The sequence below is a fragment of the Oryctolagus cuniculus genome, chromosome 3 (assembly GCF_964237555.1).
Source record: "Oryctolagus cuniculus chromosome 3, mOryCun1.1, whole genome shotgun sequence".
NCBI classification, from domain to species: domain Eukaryota; kingdom Metazoa; phylum Chordata; class Mammalia; order Lagomorpha; family Leporidae; genus Oryctolagus; species Oryctolagus cuniculus.
In genome coordinates, this window is record NC_091434.1 from 21,898,003 (window position 1) to 21,923,490 (window position 25,488).

Sequence of the window (25,488 nt, forward strand, 5' to 3'; positions counted from 1 at the left end):
CACCCTGTTTCCTGTTGGCCCCAAATACGCTTCTTCAATCCAAATGTAGTTGCAGTGTGCTCCAAGTCTGACTGAGGCTAGAGGGGATTTCATGAAATCCCTTGGCTGGTTTCCTCTGATTTGAAAGAAATGTGCATGTGTGTGCATACACACATATACACATGCACACACACATGTATCACTCTTATAACACACATACACACACATGTATCACTCTTATCAGGGTCCTAGGAAGTGAAAAGTCCACTTCAGTAGATGCCAGGTTCAGAAATTCTCATAAATGTTGCAAGCCCTCAGAAGCCCTGAGCTTTCTCCATTGGTATAATGGCCTGAATGTGCTACCTTGCTGCAGTCCATTGAACAGGTCGTTAGGGCAGCTGAAAACTCATCTTAAACAAGTACCTTGAACCTTAAAGCCAAACACCATGGCTGCACTCCTGGAACCAGGTCTGTTTTCCTAGAATATTTGGTTACAACATTTAAAAATGAACAATCTCATTATCAGCAGTGTTTCTGAGAACCACGCATTCTTTCAGAAAATGCCAGCTCTCCAGGGCTGGCAAGAGCTGCTGAGTAGACACATTCTCTCGCTTGCCACCCCCTCCCTGAAACATCAGCCAGCCAAACCCAACAGCCCAGCTTAGTAAAAATGAATACCAGGACTCCATTTCTATTGAGAACCTGGAGTATTAAGTGACAGGAGGGAAGGCGTAGGGTCTTCTTGTCTCATTCCTCATTAGTCCTTAAAAGTAGGAGAGACTATTATACTCATGCCAAATCAGTATTACTTTTCTAGAGATAATGCTGGATTAGAACCTGGGTTTTATTTCTTGACTTTAGCATGAGCCAGCTGTGTAATCTTCAACAAATACAGAAAGTTTCCTAGCCTTAATTTCTTTATCTGTGAAGTAGTGATAATTACTGTAAAGATCAAATTTAAAAATACATGATAAGTAGCTTTCTTATTAAGAAGCCTTCAATATTTAAAAAGATTTACCTTATTTATCTTAATTTGATCTTCCTTTATTTCATATATCCATGTTTAAGTATCTTAGCTCAGACTGCTAGAACAAGATACCATATCTGAATGGTTTAAGCAAGAGGCATTATTTCTAGCAGCTCTGGGATATGGAAGTCTGGGATCATAGTGCCAGCATGGCTGGGTTCTGGAAAGCACTCTCTTCCTGGATATGGTCACACGGTCAAGCACAAATAGAGATGGAGCAAGCTCTCTCCTGACTTCTTAGAAGGATTGAGTCCCATTGTACGTACTATTCTAATGATCTAATTACCTCTCAGAGACCCATCTCCAAAAAACTATTTCTCTGGGGATGAGGGTTTCAGCACATGAATTCTCAGGGGACACAAACATAGAGTAGTACCTATGTGATCCCTCTCCTACTAGATTGTGAAGCCTTAAGTTTTAGGTGCACAAAAACTAGTTTGAAATAAGTTCAAAGCACTATTCTTGGCATAAGAACAGGCAGACATAAAATAAATGTGTAAAAGAATGATGAAATTGTGTTATTAATCATCTTTAAGAATGTAGGGGTCTGTCTAATACATTCTTTTTTTTTTTTTTTTTTTTGACAGGCAGAGTGGACAGTGAGAGAGACAGAGAAAGGTCTTCCTTTTCCGTTGGTTCACCCCCCAATGGCCGCTGTGGCCGGTGCGCTGTGGCCAGCGCACTGTGGTGATCCGGAGTCAGGAGCCAGGTGCTTCTCCTGGTCTCCCATGGGGTGCAGGGCCCAAGCACTTGGGCCATCCTCCACTGCACTCCCTGGCCACTGCAGAGAGCTGGCCTGGAAGAGGGGCAACCGGGACAGAATCCAGTGCCCCGACCGGGACTAGAACCCTGTGTGCCGGCACCACAGGTGGAGGATTAGCCTATTGAGCTGCGGCGCTGGCCCTAATACATTCTTTAAATAATTCCAGTACATCTGTAGCTGTACATAGATGTAGACTTGTAAGTGTGTGTGCATATGTGTGTATACATGTTTGTGCTTGTGTATTGTGTGGCTTCTTTATCTGCAAAAGGTATCTGCTTCCAGAAGACTCAGGTGTCAAGAGTTCCTTCTATCTGAGGTAGCTCAATGGCTCACAGAGTAGAATATTCACGGAGAGATACCTGCCTTTGAAAGAAAGTCTTGCTCCTTGGTAGCAGTACCTTGAGTGCACACAATCTCTGTGTTTCAGACACAGCATCTGTAAGTTGGACCAGTGCCTACCTCACCAGGTTGTGGTGATGGTGGAATGAAGTAGCATAATCAAAATGTACGTCTTCTTGCCAGGCTCTTGCTACTCACTGAACACAAGTTCAACATCTTACTGATGTGACAAGTTGGGGAGGAGGCAGGAAGGGAGTGAGAGACAATTGGCAGAGGTGCCAGGTAACAGGAGTGAAAGGGAAGGGTGAAAGGGAAGGTCCTTTGATGGTCCTGAGAATACAGTCTGGCCCCAAGCTACCAGAGGATCAAGCCAGAGTTTGAGGCAGTCATTTCCTCATTCCAGTAAGAAACATATGGTTACCCCCAACTGGCCTTTCAGAAGACTCATTTGGGGCTGGCGCTGTGGCGCAGTGGATTAACACCCTGGCCTGAAGCGCCAACATCCCATGTGGGCGCAGGTTCGAGACCCGGCTGCTCCACTTCCCATCCAGCTCTCTGCTATGGCCTGGGAAAGCAGTAAAAGATGGCCCAAGTGCTTGGGCCCTGGTGCCCACGTGGGAGACTTGGAAGAAGCTCCTGGCTCCCAGCTTCAGATCAGCTCAGCTCTGGCCGTGTGGCCAATTGGGGAGTGAACCATCATATGGAAGAGCTCTTCTCTTTCTCTGCCTCTCCTCTCTCTATGTACCTCTGACTTTCAAATAAATAAATAAATCTTAAAAAAAAGAAGACTTACAAGAGCCTAGGATGATTACTGATGCCATAAACAAGAGTGTCAATTTGTTAAGTCAACAATAGGAGTCACTGTGCACTTACTCCTCATGTAGGATCTTTGTCCTTAGTGTGCTGTACATTGAGATTTAATGCTATAACTAGTACTCACACAGTATTTTTCACTTTATGTTTCTGTGTGGCAGCAAACTGTTGAAATCTTTACTTAAAGTATGCTAAACTGATCTGTATATAAAGAGAATCGAAAATGAATCTTGATGTGAATGGAAGGGGAGAGGGAGTGGGAAAGGGAATGGTTGCGGGTGGGAGGGACGTTATGGTGGGGAAGCCATTGTAATCTATAAGCTGTACTTTGGAAATTTATATTCATTAAATAAAAGTTTAAAAAAAAAAAAGAAAGCAGGCCGGCGCCGCGGCTCACTAGGCTAATCCTCCGCCTTGCAGCGCCGGCACACCGGGTTCTAGTCCCGGTCGGAGCGCCAGATTCTGTCCCGGTCGCCCCTCTTCCAGGCCAGCTCTCTGCTGTGGCCTGGGAGTGCAGTGGAGGATGGCCCAAGTGCTTGGGCCCTGCACCCCATGGGAGACCAGGAGAAGCACCTCCTGGCTCCTGCCATCGGATCAGCGCGGTGCGCCAGCCGTGGCGGCCATTGGAGGGTGAACCAACGGCAAAAGGAAGACCTTTCTCTCTGTCTCTCTCTCTCACTGTCCACTCTGCCTGTCAAAAAATAAAAAATAAAAATAAAAATAAATAAAAAAATTAAAAAAAAAGAAAGCAAGGACTAAAAAAAAAAGAAGACTCATTCAAGATCATCAGTGGATTTTTCTAAGGAAACAACTGAGATTCAGTCTTTGGGCAAGTAATGAAATGAGAAATCAGGAATGGAAACACCTTATGAAGATCTCTTTCTCTACCCTCTCCTTATGTGATATCATGATGACAGTGTTAAGCACCGCTTGTGAAATGATGACTGCCTAATTTATATCATCTTCTGGACATGACTTCCAAATGCTAGACTTATCAATGCAACTGCTTCTTTTGTATTTCTTCTTGTATATCATATATCTTGTATATCATTTCTTCTTGTGTATATATATATATATACATATATATGTGTGTGTGTACACACACATATATTGTGTCTTTTTTTAAAAAAGTACAGAAGTCAGTTTCTAGTCTTCCTCCTTCTATTCCTGCATAACCATCTCTTAAAATCCCTTGGCTCTTGTGATTGGTTCCATGCATTATTACACAACATTTTTATGGCATTCACTAACAGAGCAATATATCAGGCTCCAGGAACTGTGCAAAGTATTGGGAAAATAGAATAAAATAAGACATAATCCAGTCCTCAGGGGGCTCACTAAGTAGTGAGGGAAACAGCACACTGTCATGAAAGTATTTATTCACGCCTCAATGTTGGTAGAACACGAAAGGGAGAGAGATGTCTCCACAGAGGGGTACTGAAGAGATGACACTTTGTGTTTCCTCTTGAAGGTGAGGAGGAGGTTACTATTTGTGTGTATTATGGCATGATTGTCCCTGGTTAGTTAGTCTCTAGCTGTTTGAGAGTGCTGTACTCACCCATTCCATACACAGTTATGGCCACAAGACTTGTATCAGCATATAGAACATGAGCAGAAATGATGCAGGCTCTTTCTGTGTAGAAGATTCAAAAGGCATCACCACGTTATGTTGCTCTTTGCCCTCTTTTGCAAGAATAGTATGTTTTAGGGAGAGATTTTCCTCCAGCCTGGATCTCAGAATGGAGAACCATGAAAAAGAACAGCAGCCAACATAAAGGTCAGTGAGAAATAAAACTTTGCCATTGTAAGCCACTGAGATTTTTGGGTAGTTTATTGCTGGTTTTAAGTGAATAGAGCTGACTAATACAAATATTGGTACCAGAAATGGAATGCAATAGAAAACCTGCGATGTGTGACACTGACATTCAGGTTAAGTGTTAGGCAGCAAGAAAACCTATTGGTAACTCATGCTAGTCAAAGGAGAAACATTTGGTAGAACTGTTTTAGGGTAGCTTGGAAGGCAGATTATGTACCTGTGCATAAGTTAGATATGTTAAAATTTTATTTTACAAATTACCACAGGACTGAGTGTTATACAAAAGTAAGCATTGATTTCTTGCTGGAGCTCAGGTGATCCAAACTGGGCTTGACTGGGCTTGGTGCCATCTGTACATTGAGTTTGGGTGTATTCCATGAATTTCTCAAACTCTTCAGATAAGTGGATAACAATGTTATTATGCTGTTGCTATAACAAAATATCCAAATCTGGTCACTTATAGAGAAAAGAGGTTTGCTCAGCTCACAGTTTGGGGGTCCAATGTCCATGACTGAATGTTCTTATTGGTTCAATTTCTAGGGAGGGTGTCATATAGGGAAAGATCATTGTGGGAGGGTGTATGACAGAGGTCACATGGTAGGATAGGAAACCTGAGAATGAAAAAGGACCAGTCTTGCTTTTTTTTATAACAACCAGGTTCACAGAAGCCAACTTGGGTAACATGAGAACTACATCAATTCCTTTTAAGGGCAGAACCCCCAATAATATATTTAGCTTCCACTCTGCTCTGCCTCTTAATGTTCCATCATGGCTCAACAATATCACAGGAGGGACCAAGCTTCTGACATATGAGCCTTTGAGTGACACCCTCAAGCCAAGCCAGACGCAGACCGTAGCAGTGAGGGCTCTTCTTCCTGAAATAAAAAGAGGTGAATACACTCTCCCATGGAGCAGGAAGGGAGGCATCAGATATTTGCTGGACCATAATACAATCTACCATATTACCTAATGAATCTGTGGCTTTTGATGGATCAATAGAAAAGAGCACTGAAATTGTAGTCATGTGTGCTAGCTTTTAGTTGTAGCCCAACACTTGGTAGATGCTTACCTTGAGCAAACCACAATTTTTCCCCAGTTTCCCCAGCTCAGACAGGAGTAAATAGCCCAGGGGAATGTTATTCTTTTGTTCTGCCACTCATGCCCCCTGGATGATCCCTATGTGTGTTTCTCTTCCATTGAACTTTAATTATGTGTGCTTGTGCACAGATACATGTGTAGCATGATCATATTCATATAAATGAAGAGAACCTTGTGCTCACCACAATCTCCCTTAGGGCCCTGATAAATCATTCTGTATGGAGGGTGAAATACCAAGGAAAAAGGCCCTAAAAGATGGTTTTCAAATTCTCCCTGTAATAGTAGGATCAGATTTGCTTTGCACCTTGGCAGCAGGAGGAATCAAAGGTAAAAAGAATTGTCCAACATTTAAATCTTTAGTAGAACTGACCAAAAATAAGATGTTAGGCATGACAATATTGTTCCCTAAAAAATGTGTGAAGTGGTGGCCTTTCTGGTTTGGGTTGGTATGGTGTGAAGCTGGAAAAGTGCTTAGCTGAAGGGGAACCAGAAGAGAAGAATATGAATATATAAGCCCCAAGGAAACAGGGTGTTACATAGGGATTTGGGGGGCTTAGGGGAGTTTGAATGAAGTTCCCCTAAATCTGATTAGTGCTACCCCAAATCTAGGTCCTAGAGCCCCTCCCCATAGTCCAGAACCCTGCATAGCCTCTTTCTGGCTCTTCTTTAAGGTGTCCCTCCTCATGGGGCAAGGAGCTTGTGTATACAGGGAATAAGCATTCTGCAACCTGTGCCCTCTTGGGCTCATGGGACCCTGGAATCTCCTGCCCAAGGATTCCCATTCTTGTTCTCTAGGTTTGCACAAGACTCTTGCGTAGGTCCATTCTCTGAAAGGTGGACCACTCCACAGGTGTGTACACTTTGGGAACAGAGAGTGGCCAAGGAGCTTTGTTTGCTTGGATATGGATAGAAGTTGGGTGTCTGAACCCTAAGATGTCCACATTCATGTATGTGATGATACTAATGTAGCCTAGAGTTAGAAGAGAAAGGGCTTGGGACAAAAGCCTCCACTGGCTGTTACCCCCAGCTTGCAATCTTAGAGGAAGCCCTAAATCTGGAGGGAAGGGAGGTCCCAGCCAACATCCATGTAGTATAATTTGAGAGAAACTAGAGTGTCCTGGTTGTAATACCAGGAAAAATGGGAAAGCCTGCCTGTCCTGATAATTAACCACGAGCCTCTTTCCTAACTGGTACAGTAATGGGGCAACAAGAAAAATCCAGTTACAGTTTGAATGTTCAAAAGCTCATTCATCTGCATTATGGTCCAGTAAGAAAAACATGCCAGGCATGGCCACCTGTAATGTGAAATAGGAAAGACTTGGTTCTCATACAAGGGAATCATTGCTCCATTCGGAATGCCAGCAATGTTCTCTCCTTGGAAAGTTTATAGAGCTTATATCCTGCCTGTTTGCCTTTAATAAAGAAATAATATTTTTAAGTAACCTTTCTTTTAATGGTCTTTTGCTTCTTTAAACATCCTGGGCACCATAAAATCTCCTGGGCTTGACTGTTCTGGCAGGGGTGTGCCTAGTTTACTTGAGTTTGGGGTTGTCCCTGGCTTGTGGGGCTACAGCTGGGCGCATGAGAAGATCCCAGGCATCACTGCTTGTTTATTTGTGTTCATTGTCTATCTACATTCTGCCTGCTGCTTGGCTGAGTAAACTCAATGCTGTCTTTCTTCTGTATTTCCTTTTCTTTGTCTGAAGAGACTTAAGCTCCCTGCCATGTGTCTGCATTCACACAGGATTGTGTGTTCCCAGTACCCCCTCATCATTTTCCCCTAGGAGTCCTCTCATGTGCTACAGAGAGGAAGGGGGCTTGAACTTGGAACTGCGTGGCTGAGTTGCAAATGTGAAGCCCTTTGCTTCCTAACTGGGTGATGTTTGTTGATGTAATTAAAATACTCCTTTTAAAAAGAGTTAGGTGTTCATTTATCCCTAAAAAATACTTACCCAGGCCTGCAGTGTGTTGGGCAGCAGAAGAGGTACAAGAATACAATGAAGCACTAGATAAACAGAGAGTGAACAATTGAGTGACAAGAGACTTATTAAGGAGACTTATTAACACCTTGCTTCCATCCCAGGCAAGTTGTGAGGGCTAAATGTACAAAATCTAACTGTGCTTTATATTGCGGTCTATAGATACAAGCAGTTGTTGGAGAATAAGAGAGAGTGCCAACCAAAAAAAAAAAATAGTTTCTCTCAACCTTATTTTTGGGTTTTACATGTAATTGGTGTGCAATAACGTTCTGAATTCAATTTATCAACCTTTCAGTATTGATAATGGTCATTTGTATTCTGTAATCTCACCTACAACATCCTTTAAAAATAAATGCAGGAGTGAAGTCAAGTTATGTGATTTTCAATAGAGTTTGCTCTGATGATTTGAAAATGGGATCCCCCTGGGGTATTGCAAAACTGGGCTTGATATCAGCCTTTGAATAAGCAGATGGTCTTTCACGTTCAGAGAAGAGGAAGGCAACAGGAGACATCCCAGTTTAACAATGGAGGTTATTGTACACTGGTGTTACCAAGGGTCAAATGTTAAAAATCAGAATAATCTGAAAACAAATCATAACTTAGAAAAAGGAAATTTTCCATCCCTAAAAACTCCTTGAGCCATTGATTGGAGTTACAAATACTGCTGTTATCTCAGCAGCAATGCATTAAGACCATATGTAAAGATAGAATTATTGTCTAAGCAAGATATGAAAATAAGAAGCAAAGAGCAAGTCAGTGGGGTACATCATAGACTGCTTCTGCTGTTTCCACCCACACTAAAAAATACTCAGAACTGTAGGAGGCTCAGATCCTGTTCACCCTTTCATTTGCTCATTTATTCAACAAATATTTATTGAGCACCTGCTGTGTGTTGGGAATGCAAAAGGAAGCAAAACCTGGCACAGTCCCTGCCTTCATTTGTGTTAGTGAAGGGCATGGAAATTCACAGAATAACCACACAAACTCATCTACGGGAGTGACAGTGATGATGCTCTAAGGAGGGGAGTATGATACCATGAGAAGCTACAATGAAGAGAGTTGATTTCCTGAGGGAAAACAAAGATGTCCTGAGGAGGTGGTGTTGGATCTCTCCTATGGTCATTTTTCTTTCTCTGTCTCTTCTACTTTATTCTTCAATCTTTTAGGGACCTTTGTGATTGCATTGGGTCCATCTGGATAATCTGGGATAATCTTCCCATTTCAATATTCTCAATTTAACTGCATCTACAGAGTCTCATTTGTTGTCTAATGTCACATAGTCACAGGTTTTAAGGTTTAAAGTGTGGACATCTCTGGGGCGTGATTATTCTGCCCACGACACCAGGGCATGAACATTTAAACCAGAGGAGGAACTGAAAAGCGCATGATATATGAAAAGACATTTTCAGCTTTAATTGACCGGAGATCGTATCTCAATGACATTCAGGCTCAGCCAAAAAAAGTGGACGGAAGGGCAGTTGCCTGATCAGGAGTAGTGCTAAGTAAATAAGAGGCAGAGCCTGAAACTTAATGCCTGAATGAAATGTGTACAGTCTATAAGGCAGTTCCACCCTAAAGGCAAATAAAATGCTCACTAATCCAAGGGATTTTCAAATTGATTTGAAAATACATGGATTCTGGCACCATGCCTTGCTAGTCATACTTATAACAGGGCTTCCCGTGACAGTCCTGGGACATTGTTTCTTTAAATGCATCACTCTTGCCCTTGGAAGGAGTCTGGTTTCCTACTCACTTGGAGATTCCAAGTATGCACTGTTTATTAGCATCATCATCCACCCCCTCACACACACCTCTTCCCAGAAGTATCTAAATTGATTTAATCATATTTTGAGTTTCCCTAGTACAATTTTCCCAGTTCCAATTTTTCCAGTTGGCTTTTATAGTAATATTTTTCTTCCTTTCTCATCTTCCCCAGGCATAAAACATAACCACCACCTCTCTGGTATGGGGCACTTACTAGGAAAACTCAAGGGAGCTGTAGTGACACAACTCAAGGAATGGTAGTGAGCAGAGTTTCAACCCACATCTCCAGTGTCCATAATGCTAAGTGGACAGTTGCTGTTGGCAGTGCTTTGCAGGTATTGACCCAAGGCCTTGCTAGTAAGGCCACCTTCCCTCCCACTGTACCACCCACAGAGAGCTCAAGTCCTCTCCAATTCTACTCAGGAGAATACCTCCTAAGGAGTCAGTGCTATGTGAAGGAGAGGTAACACAGAGGATCTGATGAATAGACTGTAGCTTTTCTGGAAGTCTTCCCAAGCCTTGCAAGCAAAGACATTGCAAACAAAGGCAACAAAGGAACGGGCAGGGGTTTAAATCTTTGCAGCCAGGATCTTTCTAAATTGACCATGGAACAAAATATCTAATATTTTTCTATAAAAGAAAGTTTCCTCTTTATACCTTTGGGGTTTCCATATATTAACATTAACTCTTTTATTTTGTTGAAAGAAAGAAAATGTTAAAATATGAATAAGAACTGAAATCCTCTCAGCATTTGCTTCAGAATTTATAGATGTTGGAGGATGTTACTGATCCTTCTCTTTGTGACCTATTTTCAGATTATGGTAGAGAGAATCTTCCTATTTTCCAGACCTATGAGAGACAGCTAATTACAGTTCTAGCTCATGAGAGATGGAGTGAAGACTGAGATAGCGTATGCAAAGCACTCAAAGGATGCCCAACACAGTAAGTTTAACTGTGAGGCAGGACGATGATGGTGATGATGATGATGGTCATGATGATGGTGTTGCTGATGATAGGGATATTAATGGTGCTGATGATGGTGATGGAGGTGATGGTTGGTGATGGTAAAAATTAGCCCCTCGAATTTCTAACTTTCCTTAAAGTTTGAATATCAAGCTTTAAGAAAATGACAACACTTAGAAAAATTTCTGATCCTTTTTTCCAACTTCACTCTATTGCTGAAATTATAGCAATTTATGCTGCTTCTTCTTCAAAAAACAACATTTTTCTTGAGTTTAGATTTGATTCTTTGCCTTTTGGGTTTTGTTCTCTGTCAGTGACTTCCCCAGTGATGACTGGCTGCTATGGGGATGTTGTGTGTCACTTTTGCTGTTCAAGGAAACTCTCAGGGGATTTAAATAATTCTAGATTTTTTAGTACTTTAGATCCTACCACATCCTCTGCCTCCAAGCACCCTGTGTCACTCTTCCAAAATGTGAACTCTTTAAAAAAAAGTGGAGTAATTCTAGCTTAAATCATTGGGTCATACATTTTCCTTCTCCTCGCAGGCTGTACAATTCAGAGTAGGCTGTGAGGATGATCTGCTGGAATGTTCTCTTGCCTTCTAAATAATCAAGTTGGCTAGAGACAAAACAGCATCTCAGATTTTCCTGAAGCTCTTTTTATGAGTTTTCTGCTGTTTCATGCTTTGTATCCCCAAAGCCCTTTCCTATGTCCCCCAGAGAACCTAAATGCTCATTTATGACTCACAAGAAAAAGCAGAAAAATAACTCTAAAAAGATGGTTCATTGTTGATGCATCCCTTGACAACAGGTTCCCCAGCTCCCCCTCTTCACAGCCCATAAACTACTCTGTAAAAATTAAAAAGCATGAATTTATAGGGCTCAAGAGAATGTAGTAGGTGAAGACCCATCTCCACCCACCAGGCCAAGCATACTGATGAAGCAGGGAAATGAGAGCTTGCCAGTTTTTGGCCAATAAAATATCTCCCCTGACTTTCTATACCCTTGCCTTCTCTTTCCCATGTAAAACTAAGCGGGGACACTAATGATGGGGAAAAATCAGCAAAGCAACAAAACTAAGCATAATACCCAGAATGCCCTGGACTTTGGGTGTGCTTTGGGGTCATAATGGCCTCTCTTCTGGGATCCTTACTCCTTTTCAGATTCCTTGCTCATCCTGCATGCCGCAACATCCCCTGATTTTCCATTTCAGAGAAACTAGGGTGGTCACCAGCAAAGACTGTTGCCAAAATTGTTTCAGTAAAAGCCTCGTTGTCCTGTGGAAACTGGGAAAACTAGGTGAACTCTGAAAGGTGGTGGATGAGACGTGAGGCAGGTGTAGGGGATGGGATGGGGCTGTGTTTGCTTTGTGACTTGGACAGGCCACCTTACGGTCTCTGAGCCTCAGATTCCTCAGCCCTGGGAGAAGAGTTGGGCTGGAAAGCACCTTGAGATTTTTTTGTCTGATATCCTCTGGTTAGTAAGCAAGTCTAGGACTGAGGGAGGGCCTTTCAGAAAAAGCAATGAGGGCCTGAAGCTATGAAGGTCTGATCCCGTGGCTCAATCTTCTGAGTAGCCACTGTTCCTTCCATCTTACCTGCATCCTGTCTAACTCTGGCAAGATTGCACTGACATGTTGATGTGGCTGGGAACCTTTCCAATAATCTGAAAGTGAAGGGGGGAGAATAATATTATGAAGCTATCAAATCGTGGGAAAGATGGGGTTCTGATAATGTGCCTTGGTTGTTTGTTGGGGGATAAAAAGTCATTTTCTGTAACTTAAGTAGGCAGCCTGATACTGGCCCCCAACAAACTTCCGAAGGAGGTAATGACTTTAAATTATCATCAGTTTGTGCTTTATTGTATATATAGAACAGTTTGGGTCCTTTTATTTTGTGCTTTTTAACAAAAATACCTGAAACTGAGTAATTTATTTAAAAATAAATATATTTCTTACGGAGCCACAGCCTGGGAAGCCCAAGAGTAAGAAGCCAGGAGGCTGTGAAGGTGGTCTCTACAGCTAAGATGGTCCCTAGTTGCTCTGCCCTCCAAAGAGGAAGAATAGTATATGCTTCCATGGCAGAAGGCAGAAGGGCAAATGGGCTAAACACTGCATGAACTTCATTTTATAGAGGCCTTAAACCCATTCATAAAATAGGAACCCTCATGGTCTAATCACCTTACAAACATTCTTCAGCTTGATATAATTAGGCTCTCATTAAGTTTCAACACCAAGATTTTGAAGGGGACACATTTAAACCATATAGCAAAGGCTGAGGTTGGAGGGAATACAGATAAGTTACTATTTGAGGAACAAATTTCTGCAGACCTATTGTCAACAACCTAGACAGGGAAGAAACAGGTATGGTATCCCTTAGATTAGAATCAGTGGAGGCTTTAGAAAGCTCTAGCTAAGCTGTTGGGTGGACTTGAGTTGGAACTGAGAGCTGAATGTTCAAGTTTCATCCATCCCATGGTGTAGAGTAGGGTTTGTTCTAAGTGGACTTTTCAGAGAAAAGGAATGTCACAGCAGCTCCTCCTATCAGCACTGGGATGTACAGACTCCAGGGTGCCCACTGGAAGAGAATACTTGAACTAGAAGATAGGCTAGTTTCCTATCTTACCTGTTATCCATACTTTCCTATATTATCCATTCTTATGTTGGAATGGATAATCTCTCAGACCCACAAAGAGAAGAAGTACTTCTGAGGCCACACTCTGTGTAGTTGACAAGAACCCATATCCAAGTTCATTTATGCATTTGCCAGTGGAAATTTTAAAAATCTTTTCATTTGAACATAGTGACAGACAGAAAGGGACACACACACACACACACACAGAGATTTTTACCATTAACTGGTTCACCCCCACAATGTTGCAATAGCCTTGGCTAAGCCAGGCCAAATCCAAGAGCTGGGAACTCCATCAAGCTGTCCCACATGGGTGGCAAGGATCCAAGTACACTGGCTATTATCCGCTGTTTCACAGGTGCATTAAAAGGAAGGTGTTTGGGAAGTGGAAGTGGGACTTCATCTCAGGCACTCTCCTGTGGAATAGGGCATCCCAAGCAGCTGAACCCACTGCATGGCACTGCATGAATGTGCCATGTTCTGGCCTGTATATTCAGTCTCTTGACAACCCTGCACAACTGTCCTCCCAATGGGTCATGGCAAGTTTCCTATAGAATGCATATAATTAGTAAAGCCATATAGTTCCTTCCTTGCCAAACCTTCTTCCTTTTGTCAAGGGAAAAAAAGCACAGATGATAGATGTTTTCAATATGGAATGAGAATAGTGATCATGGGTTTTTGATGAGGCCTCTTTAAGTAATCTATAAATACTCCCCAAACAGGCTGAACTGCTGCACCCTGACCCTTCTTTGTTAACAAAGAATTCTGTAGGGGCTTGTCAGGGAGTAGGGGTTTTAGAGCCGGGAGGACACACTCAGGTGATGTACAATTCTGAGCCTTAGAGAAAGTAGCTTTGCTCTAATGCCTGGCAAATGAAAACTGCTCTATAAATAATATTTATTTCCCGTCTGGTTCAGTCTTGAGTTTGGTGGTTATATATTTTCTTCTTCTTACTCAATTTCCTTTTTGCTTGTATATGATTTCCCCATCCAAAATGGCCCTTTGAGGTTGCAATTTATACATGGATGCATATGTAAGTCTGTCAAGGGGAGGGTGTTCTGACTTTGTTATTTAGGGTAGATGAGGCTGGATGAGGTCAGCTGGATTTTTGAGAGTTCAGGTCAAGGCCCTCCAGCTGGCAGGGAGCAGTCACATCCTCCAGGACTACCAGCCAAGTGCATGCTCTTCTGAAACTCACTGAGCTGAAGATAAACATGGAGCCCATAATAGCATTTTTCACTTGATCTCCTTTATTTCATGTTCCGCACTTCAAATTCCTTTGCTCCACTCCTGTATTCTTCTGGATCTTTCAGAACAAACATGTAAGGAGGGAAAAAAAAAAACCCTGCCCTCTCCCTCCACCCTTCTCATCCTTTTTCAGTGACTCACTTCAACTGGGACAATTAATCTTAATCAGGATGAAATGACAGCAGAAAGAAGACATCCACAGTGAGGGACTGGGTTGCCAAAATCTGGTGAGGCAACCAGCTTCTTCCTCTAGGCCACAGTGAGGATGATGTGGAACAATTTGGCTGTTTTAAAAATAGCATTTTGCAAAATTAGAGCTGCCTGAATTCTGGAGGATGGGCAGCAGGCGGAGGTTGTATAACGCCTGTGCTAACCACCGAGTGTGAGCCGGCAATTTCAATGGTGTTGGCTGGAAGGTGATACAGGCCACCAGGCACCAAGGATCAACTCCACCTTCTCTGGGGGAGATTGAGGACAAATAATTCCACGTGTTTATGCTGTGTTTTTCTCCACAGAACTCAGAGCTTCCGTATGTGCACCGTTAACCATTATCCTCATTTTCTGACAGGTGCAATTACTCATCTCCTCTCCTCTCCTCATCTCCTGTTTTGTTTTTCTCTGCATGGGTCACACTTTCCAATAGTGACAACTACACGTGGAACCCTAGAAAGGCTTTGGTCAACAGTGTTCTTATTGCAGACAGGCTCAGCAAGTCCTGGAATGACCAGGAGGAACTCCTTCATCACCTTATGGCTGTGGTCTCATCTTTTCATTTGCAGTTAACTGATGAGTTCTCATTAGGAGGACAACTGGTATTACTCTCTTGAGGTCCAAGAACTTCAGGGACATAGTCCAAAATGCACAGTCCTCCTTCCAAATGCAGGGCTGACAGGGAACTGGAGCATTTAGCTGCCTTATTATGAGTCAATAATGTTTCAGTTTCTTCCACAGGTGCCTTTGTTAAAAATTGCCCTGACAGAGACCAGTGGATACCTCCCCTCTGTTGAGGACATGCCACTTTTGGCCTGGAAATAAACATGTTTTCAGGGCTACACAATGCACCATGATGCAAGAGAAACTTTATTAGAGGTAGTGGGGTAGGTGGTCGTACAAGGGACTTCCAGTTCATCAAAGCTGAATTCTTTCCTGAAGGAAAGACAGTCTCCTTTCTTCCTAGCATGCTTCATTTGGAACCATCCCAGTCCTACCTCCTGCCATTCTAATAAGGTCTTTCTCCCAGTGACTCTTCAGCCTCATGCTGAGTTTGTCTTTCTCCTCTGCACACAGGGTGAAACGTACTAGGCCATCAGCTGCTTCATACTCAAGGGATGTCACTCTGGTTATCTTCCCTTTGGTCTGCTCCCCGGTGCCTTGCTGCCTTCTTTTCTAGATGAAGAGTCTGACCTAATTATTACCCTACCATCATACATCTTACTGTATTGGGATATGATAGGGTCCTGGGTCTTTGGCTTGAGAACAAAAGTCATAATGTAAGAACAAACTTGCCTCTTAGCCCTCCAGAATGGGTGTGCCAGTCTGCGTCGTCAGGTCCCTACTAACATTACATTTTCTGAAGTCTATTGTAATTCATTCACTCTATTGGATTTTATTGAACGCCAGCACCATGCCAGGAGCTGGTTTGAGAGATCATAGCACAGCGATGAGAAATAGAGTCTGTGAACCATACCTAAGTAGACTAGTCGGTGGGAGCAAGACACATGCTTAAGAAAGTGTGAGCCAGCGCTGCGGCTCACTAGGCTAATCCTCCACCTTGTGGTGCTGGCACACCGGGTTCTAGTCCCGGTCAGGGCACCAGATTCTGTCCCGGTTGCCCCTCTTCCAGGCCAGCTCTCTGCTGTGGCCAGGGAGTGCAGTAGAGGATGGCCCAAGTGCTTGGGCCCTGCACCCCATGGGAGACCAGGATAAGTACCTGGCTCCTGCCTTCGGATCAGCGCAGTGCGCTGGCTGCAGCGCGCCGGCCGCGGAGGCCATTGGAGGGTGAACTAACAGCAAAAAAAGGAAGACCTTTCTCTCTGTCTCTCTCCCTCACGTTCCACTCTGCCTGTCAAAAAAAAAAAGTGTGAGAGCAAATAAAAAGTGATAGTTTTCTCTGCTATTGAAAACAGAGTCAAATGCAAAAACTATCATTGCTGCTTCTTTACAGTGGACTGCACACTCAGAAAGGCAGGAAGGAGGAGAAAAGGAGATGAGGAAGGAAAGGGAAGAAACAATTGCATAGGGTGTTTACTGAGTTATATACCACATAGCATCCAATGTAACAATTGTTCTTAAAGAAATACTTTCCCGGCTGGCGCCGTGGCTCACTAGGCTAGTCCTCCATATGCAGCACCCGGCACCCCGGGTTCTAGTCCCAGTTGGGGAGCCAGATTCTGTCCCAGTTGCTCCTCTTCCAGTCCAGCTCTCTGCTGTGACCCGGGAAGGCAGTGGAGGATGGCCCAAATGCTTGGGCCCTGCACCTGCATGAGAGACCAGGAGGAAACACCTGGCTCCTGGCTTTGGATCTGTGTAGCACCGGCCGTAGCAGCCATTTGGGGGGTGAACCAACAGAAGGAAGACCTTTCTTTCTGTCTCTCTCTCACTGTCTAACTATGCCTGTCAAAAAAAAAAAAGAAAGAAAGAAAGAAAGAAAGAAAGAAAGAAAGAAAGAAAGAAAGAAAGAAAGAAAGAAAGAAAGAAAGAAAGAAAGAAAGAAAGACTTTCCTAGCAGGGCCCAGGAAAGTATATGGTGAGCAGGGGAAGGAGACCACAGAAATTATTCACTAGCCACTGCATCCACTGGTGAAAGTTTCCATCTGGGGAGCACTGATTCCCCCGAACATGTGTGTGTGCTCACTGAGATCCAGGTATTGGACCTGATGCCTCATGCCTCAGTAGTAACAGTTATGTCAAGACGGGAGACCAAAGGTTTGGAGCACATGCATGAAGCAAGGACTGACAGGTTGTGCCCCTGAGCAGTTGGCTGGAGTTGACCCAGGGCTTCTAGACTCATTGTCACCTGGGGTTGACACCAAGAGGGTCTGGAAGAATACAGAAGGGGAACTTGATCCAGTTAGCTTAAGCCAGGACCAGATAAAGTGCCTTGGGGGTTCAGAGACGGAAACATGCTCTCAGACGTGGAGTTGAGGACAGGGAACTGAGGGAGGCCTTTTGGGAAAGGCACATCCTTACTGGGATCTTGCAGGATGGAATGTCGGCTCTGTGGAATGGAGAGGACATCCCATCTAGGACAATCTGTGCTTGAGGTACATACAGGACACTTCCGAGGGCACGTGGAGAATAGTGCAAGGTTGGTCTGGCTGAGGGATGGGGAGGTAAAGGATATTGGGGGATAAGGCTGAAAATGTAGACAGGGTCAGCTGGGAGAGCCAGGAGGAATTTTGATTGGAATCTTTCAGCACAATGGGGCACAGTTTGCACTATAGCAATAAAAGTTTTAATTCAGGCATTTCAGTCTTCTTCTTCATGAGTTCTGTTTTGTATAGTCAGACACGTGCACATAAGAGAGTTTTGAATATTATAAACAAAACATTTAAAATCCTTGTGTGCTATGTTTTTCATTTTTTTCAGATGAATAAATTGAGGATTTAAAAAAGCTGAATACTTAACAATCTTGCTTTTACTGGTTCTTGTATTTCTAGAGCTCCAGGGAACGTGGCTTGGGTGTGGACTGCAGCAGGTGCTCAGAGAGTATGTCCAGGACTTTGCCCACTCTATCTCTCTACCGCTATCCTCCTGTTCTGACTTTAGTCTCAGACAAGAGTCTCTTTTGTGATAACAAGATCATAGTTGCCCCAGGCTTCCATCTTCCCTGCTTAGAAAGTTCCAAAATATCAAGTGGGAGATAGAATGTTACATAAAAAGAGGGATTTTGACTAGAAGGTGTACAAATGGAAAAACAAGTTGCCACTCCTAGAATCAGGGTTGTATTGGCTCCACTGGGGTTGGAGCTAGAGCTTAGCAGGGCTATCTATTGCTTGGAGATGGTGATGAAGAGCACATGGGTGGGGAACAGCCTTCGCTGTTGTTTGTCTCTGCTTTAGAGTCCTCTGAGACAAGGGAACTTTGATTCCTGCCACATCACATGGAAAGAAGTCTTGCCTGAGGCTTTCAGAAAGGGGATCATGACTTTGCCCTATGTGCAGTGATAGGCTTTCAATCTGCCCAGCCATTCCTCTGTTAGAGAACTGAAGTTTTCACTCAGTGTATTCCATGAGGGTTCTAGGTTCACTCTTGGAGTGCTGAGAGGGAGGACTGGCCCCTGTATCAAAGGTACAGACTTAAAAAAATCCCCCCGAGCATGAATGATGGCACTCAGAATCTGAGCTTTTTGTTCCTTTCTTTCTTCTACTTGAATTAACATGAAGTCAAAACCAGATCTTCAAGCAGAGTTGGCTGCCACATAATTTAGACATGTTTGCATAACATTCCAAAAATAATTCAATAAGAATGGGTTTTTCTTGGAATTTATCACTGCCTGGCAAATTAGAGCCCAAACACAACAAGTTTGTGCTAAAAAGGCATGAGCCTCGGCAAATGGAAATGACAGTGTCAGAGAGAAAGGAAACCCAAGCAAGCCAGTCAACTTTCATTATCCATGATGGGGAGAAGCAGAAATAGAAAACATGAGGCAAGAGCAGGGACAAACATGGCCTGAGCCTCAGACTCCCCACTCTCCGCAGGACTCAACAACAGCCGAGAGGCCGAGGTGGTGAGAGGAGAGCATCTTAGGGCTCACAGAACTCTCTCATGCTGTAGTTTTCCACCTCTTCAGCCAAAGTGGTTTTTTTATTTATTTTTTTCATTGGATTTATTTGAGAGAATCCACAGGTATGGTCAAGAAAATAATAAGCTAACATAAATGTACAGGAGCAAGAAATAGTGGTTTAGAATGACAGGGACAAGGCAATAAACCTGAATTGGAAGACCAGGGCATGGTTTCAGGCTCTACTATTTTTGCTGAATGACCAGAGACAAGTTCAGAAATTTCTGTGAAGTTCAGTTCTTTTGCCTTTAGAACGGAGGAGAACAATAACTAGATCCCAGTCTGGGTAGAACACTTCACATTTGCACAGCATTTTCAAATCCACAGTGTAGACAGCAGACCCCAGGCCTACTGAAGCCCTTTTGTGGACATTGGGTATTGCTGCTGCTAGGCTAGAAATGAAAGTTCTTGTAGGGGGCAGAATTATGTACTTGGATCACCTGCCTATGACTCAGAGACCTTTGGATTCTTCTGCATTTTGGGCTGCAGTGACTGTGAACTTTGTGGGCAAAGCTAAGCCTCCTCTACCTTAAATGTTGGTGCCCCTATGTTTTTGTGCCTCTCACTTTTGCCCATCTGCTGGTTGTCTCATGTATGTCCATGGCTATGTATTGCTTTCATAAGTGTGTGGCCCTGAAATCTCTATCTGTAGCCTAGACATCTCTTCTGACCTCTGCTGTCTACTCAGGCACTTAGACATCTGGCAGCCCCTCCACTGCACCTGCTGTTGTCTGAAACTGGGTTTTCCACCTTCTCTTCTCTGCCAGGGTCTCAGTTCTGGTTTCTATAACAAAGTGCCATAAACGGGGGTGCTTCCAAGAGCAAATATTTCTTTCCTATGGTTCTGCAGGCTGAGAACTCCAGGATCAAGGTGTTGGCTGTTGGCAGATTGTGTGTCTAGTGAGTACCCCTTCCTGGCTGCCTTCTTGCTATCCCCTCCCACAGTTGGAGAAAGCAAGTTCTGTCTACTTCTCTTCTTTTAAGGGCCCTAACTCCATGGTGGTGATGGTGGGGCTCTAGGCTCCTGACTTCAAGCAACATAATTACTTGCCAAGGACCTCACTGCCTAATAACATCACCTTGGGAGTTAGGGCTTTGTTACAGCAATTTGGGGGAGGCAATGGGGGGACAGACATTCAGTCCATAGTAGATAGCGGGTGATTTCATCATCAATCCAAGTGCTTCAGTCAGGCACTCAGCAGTCGTCATCCCTGACCCCACCCCACCTATCTTTCGTCATATATTTCAAATCTATCATGATCACTCTGGCTTCTAAAATCTACTTGGGGCTGGTATTGCAGCATAGCAGGTAAAGCCACCACCTGTAATGACGGCATCCCATATGGGAGCCAGTTCGAGTCCAGGCTGCTCCACTTCTGATCCAACTCTATATTAATGCTCCACTTCTTATCCAACTCCCCGCTAATGGCCTGGGAAAAGCAGAGAAAGATGGTCCAAGTGTTTGGACCCTTGCACCCACATGGGAGACCTAGATAAATTTCCTGGGTGCTGGCTTTGGCCTAGCCTAGTGCTAGCAGTTGTGGCCAACTGGGGAGTGAACTAGTGGAGGATGAAAGATCTCTGTCGGTTGCTCCCTCTCTGTCTGACTTTCAAATAAATAAATCTTTTCTGAAAAATAAAATGTCTGCTATGTGTGTACATTTCTGTGTTCATATCATGATCTCTGTTCTTCTGTTTTTCAGGGCTATGGCCGCAGTCACCAAATTGTTCTCCCTATTTCTAGTTTTGGCCCCTTTCCGTCCCTTCTCCCTAATGCAGCCAGAATGATATTTCTAACAAAAAAAATCTGGACATGTCTCTCTTTTGTTTCACACCCTCGTTGGCATCCCCTTGACCTCAGAACAAACTAATTTCTTTAACATGACTTTAGAACATCATCTCCTCAGCCTGCCCCATCCCTGCCTGGTATCTTACATACCTTGTAGTCTATAGGATTCAGAGAGTTGAATATTCATGTAAGATATGCTTATTAGAACAACCCCCACTGTAGGTTCACCAGGCTTTCATCCACCCTTTATATCTCGGTTAACCTGTACTTCCTATAGGAAACCTGGCTGGATTCCCACTCTGTACCTCCAGATAGAGACATTGCCTAGCTCCATACTTAGAAGTAACAGCAAATTCTTCTCTTTTACCTGATTGTCTTTTATATAGAGAGGACAGACTCACCAGTTCTGAACAAGACAAAAGAAGCTTCATGTCATCTCTGGTCTCTGCTGGACCCTTTGAGAAGGAAGTGGGAGGACCCTGATACATGGGAAAAGGAAAAGCAGAACTCCATGCAGAATGAGCCACTGAAGTGGGAGGGTCACCTGGTATCCCAGCATCTCCAGGTCACCAGAGGTCTTAGGTTTACCTTGTCTGGTTGGAAAAAGCTCAGCAGGTTCACCATCAGCTGTAACTGCAATGATACATGTGAGCATATGTTCTCCTCAGGCAAGAGGAGGTATCCCTCTTGGATGCCGAACTCTTCCAGAGTAGCTTTGATTCATGAGCAAAGTCACCATTTACAGATAGCTGTAATTGTTCTCAAATGCCATGTTGCCAGAAGTTAATCCATTAACAAATTCAAAGAGAGAGTTTTGGCATAAGTTCAAGCCACTGCACTTTACCTGAGATATACCATCTTCTTCTTTATAGCTGGAGGCAATAGTTTCATTGCAGGGTGGCCTTTTTCCTGGACGAATGTACCCCTCCCAGGTAGAATTAGAAGCACCTTCCTGTCCTGGGGTCCCACATACCTCTGGACCTCTCCTTCATATCTTTAACTGTTCCTCTTGGTGGCTTATTTAATGCCTCTTATCTCATTAGACCCTAAATTCTGTAAGGGTAGGGACCCCCATATGACTTTTTCAATGGTGTATTTCTACTTTCTGAGACAAAATATGCAATCAGCAAAGGATGGTTGGAGAAATACTTATTCTTTTGCTGCTGCTCCAGACACTTGTGTGAATGAGAAAGGGCTCTGTGAGCACATGACTTTTTCTCAATTGGATTTATTCACTGTCTTTTTTCAAGTTAGTATTTGCCAGGCCAGCCACCATCTCCTTGGGTTAAGAGTATCAAATAGAAGCTTGTCATTTTATAAGCCACAAAAAGGGAGAAGGGGGGAATGAGTAGAGATGAGGAGCCCATAAATCTAAGACAGCCTTGTGTGTGAGGTCAGAGTAGCTAACAGCATGTCAGCAGCCACTTGCTCAGTTTCGCCCCTGTAATCTCAGATTGCACTAGTGGTTAGGCTGATGGAACATGTTTCAGATCCAAAGAGTTCATGTCAGTGAGGCCCTGGTGGTCTTGATGAATAGCCTCCATTGTGAGAAGTGCTATAGCACTCCCCAGTCTGCGTATAAATCTTGTCTTCTCTCTCTGATCCATGCTACCCTTCCCACTCCACAAACTATTAGGAAGACATTCAATAAATCATCCCGGAAGAAGTAGAACGTAGGAGAAGCACCTCTTCCATAATCACCTGAGCCAAGGGCAGGGTGAACTGAAGACTCTAGTCTCTTTCGGGAAATTCACATCTAGGTCACACGTGTGGGCGGCAATGTTCCTGGGCAGTGTAGGTGACCCCACCTTGACTAGGTCAGCTAGATGATTGGAGAAGTCACGCATGGGCATTCACATATGGCACCCTAAGCAGCTCCAAGATAGACTGGCGTTTGGGGGCTGGGGGAGGGGAAGGGCCGAAGTGAACCGTGGTATACCTTAAACTCCTAGCTCTGGATTGATGAACCAAAGTTTGAGTCCTAGCGGAATCACAGTCCAACAACATGATCTCAGAAAGTTTCTCAATCCTTATGAGCTTCAATTTCTCCTGTGAAACAGGAAAATACTTTCATTTAAGTCAAGAGTAATTGGGAATATTAAGTAAACTGATGCAAGAAAAAGGACTTAGCATAATACATACCTAAATAATACCTAAAAAGTCCTCAATAAAAACCAAGTATTACTAATACCATCCTTATAAATTCCTGGTAAATCATGTAAATGAAGCACAATTAAGTGAAAATAAATATCAAGACATTTATAAAAATGTTAGAGGTAGATATGGCTTCAAGGAACTTTCCTGGTTTTGCAGGATACCTGAGGTTATACTCAGGGAATACTATTACTTTATCTTTATTATTTTGGAATTGTAACCACTGACAACATCCTTCATCTATCTGTGTGGCTATCTATTCATCCACCTATCCCTCTGCCATTATCTATCTGTACTCTTTATATTTGTTCATGTAGAAAGAATGATGTCTTATTATTATCATATATACTGCCTTCAATGATACCAGAATCAAACCCTAGAGTTCAGAATTTCTGTTCTTTTATCTATTACTGTTTATGCTTATACTCATGGTTCATAATGAAAATTTAAAGCACATAATTTGGATTGCTTCCCACATGCCACGTCCAGTCCTCACCCTGAAAGGTAGATGTGACCACTTCATTCTACAGCCAAGAAACTGGAAGATGGGAGAAGTAAACTGAAGACTCAAATGTCATAGTGATGGGAGTCTTCTATTAGGTGGAGAGGTTGGGTGTTTGAAATGCCTAACAATGCCCTGGCAACCTTGCGTTCTGGCAAGAGAAGAGAGGATGAATGCAACAGAAGGCAAGGATCTTTGCCAAGCTGTCCACTGATGTATCCCAAACATCTAGAACAGCACCTGGCACAGAACAGTTGGTTCATAAATATTTATTGAATAATGCTGAATGAATACACAAATGGATATTAAACATAGTAACAAGTCACTTGAAATGTTCTTTTTAAATTTTAAAGATCATAATAGACTTTCACATTACACTTTGCCTTCATTAGCATATTGTACTAATCAGTAACTTTTATCGTTTTTAATGTTTGTAGAAGTGAGAAAATTGGTAAAAACCAAAGGGCATAAAAACCATTCCTTGGAGATAATAATGGTTTCATATTTCCAATCTAGAAATCTCTCCATTCATGTATTTTTGTTGTACTAACACATGTGATTCTCAAAATCATCCCCAAATTTCTGATGTTCAGCATTCTCTCTCTCTCTCTGTCTCTCTCTCCTTCTCTCTCTCTCCCTCCCTTCCTCTCTCTCACTCTTCCTCTCTCCCTCCCCCCTCTCTCCCTCCTTCCCTCTCTCTCTCTCCCTCCCTCTCTTCCTCCCCTCCTCCCTTCTCTCTCCCTCCCTCTCTCCCTCCCCTCCTCCCCTCTCTTTCCCCTCCCCTCTCTCTCTTTCCCCCTCCTTCTTCTCTCTCTCTCTCCTTCTCCCTCCCTCCCTCCCTTCCTTCTCTTTTCTCTATTGGAACATTCATTCATTGTATGATTTATATAATGTCCTACGTGAAGAGAACATTAAATCTCCAATTTACTGCTATTTATTCTCTAGCTCACCATTTTTAGCAGGGTGCTTGACATATCTGCCTTGATATTTTTCTTACTGATTAGAAATAGAACGAATTATCTTTTCTTCTCCTAATATGGCTGTTCAAATACATCACTATTTTCTTAAGACTCTTGTCCAGAAACCTGTGTCATTCATGTCTTCACTCTCCTTGGCTCAGGACATCCCATTAGGTATTCCCAGATTGGTCAGATTCCATCACTACAACTGAATACCTGACATGGGCTACATGGAAAGCAGGTTTATTTCAGCTCATGGTTTTGGAGGTTCACACTCTGAGATTAGTAGTCCCAATGGTTCAGCCATCTGGCGAGGTTGAAGAATGGCAGTGGTGGAGTGTGAGGATAAAGCACCACATGGGAAGTCAGGGAGGAGAAAGAGCAGCTGGACCTGGGAGAGTGTGCCCTAGTGATCTAAGGACCTGCTAGGCTCCTAAATACTAAGATTGATTCAAGTTCCCAACATTTTAGTGCCCTTAACTCAGGGCTCAGGGGTTTAGCCACCCATATGAGCTCTGAAGCTAAATCTGGTCAAACCATAGTACATACATTCCCATTTCAGCCCCCCTTTTCTCCTTCTGAGACCACCTCAGTTACTTCTATTTTATATAATGTGATCAGGTCAATCACCTTGGATCATAGTTCCATCCATGCTCTCCAAAGTTTTCCACTGCCCATCATTTCATAAAGCCTAAAAAATAATGGAACACTTCAGCTTGACAATCCAGATCCTCATTCTCTGACCTGAACTTTTTAACTAACTTTTTCCAACTTGTCTGTGTTTACAATGTTTCTGAACACATTGAAATTTTCAAGATTGCTCAAATCCCTGAATGCTGTTCCCTCTGCTAGGATACTTATTTTTTGATCCTCTTCCTTCAAA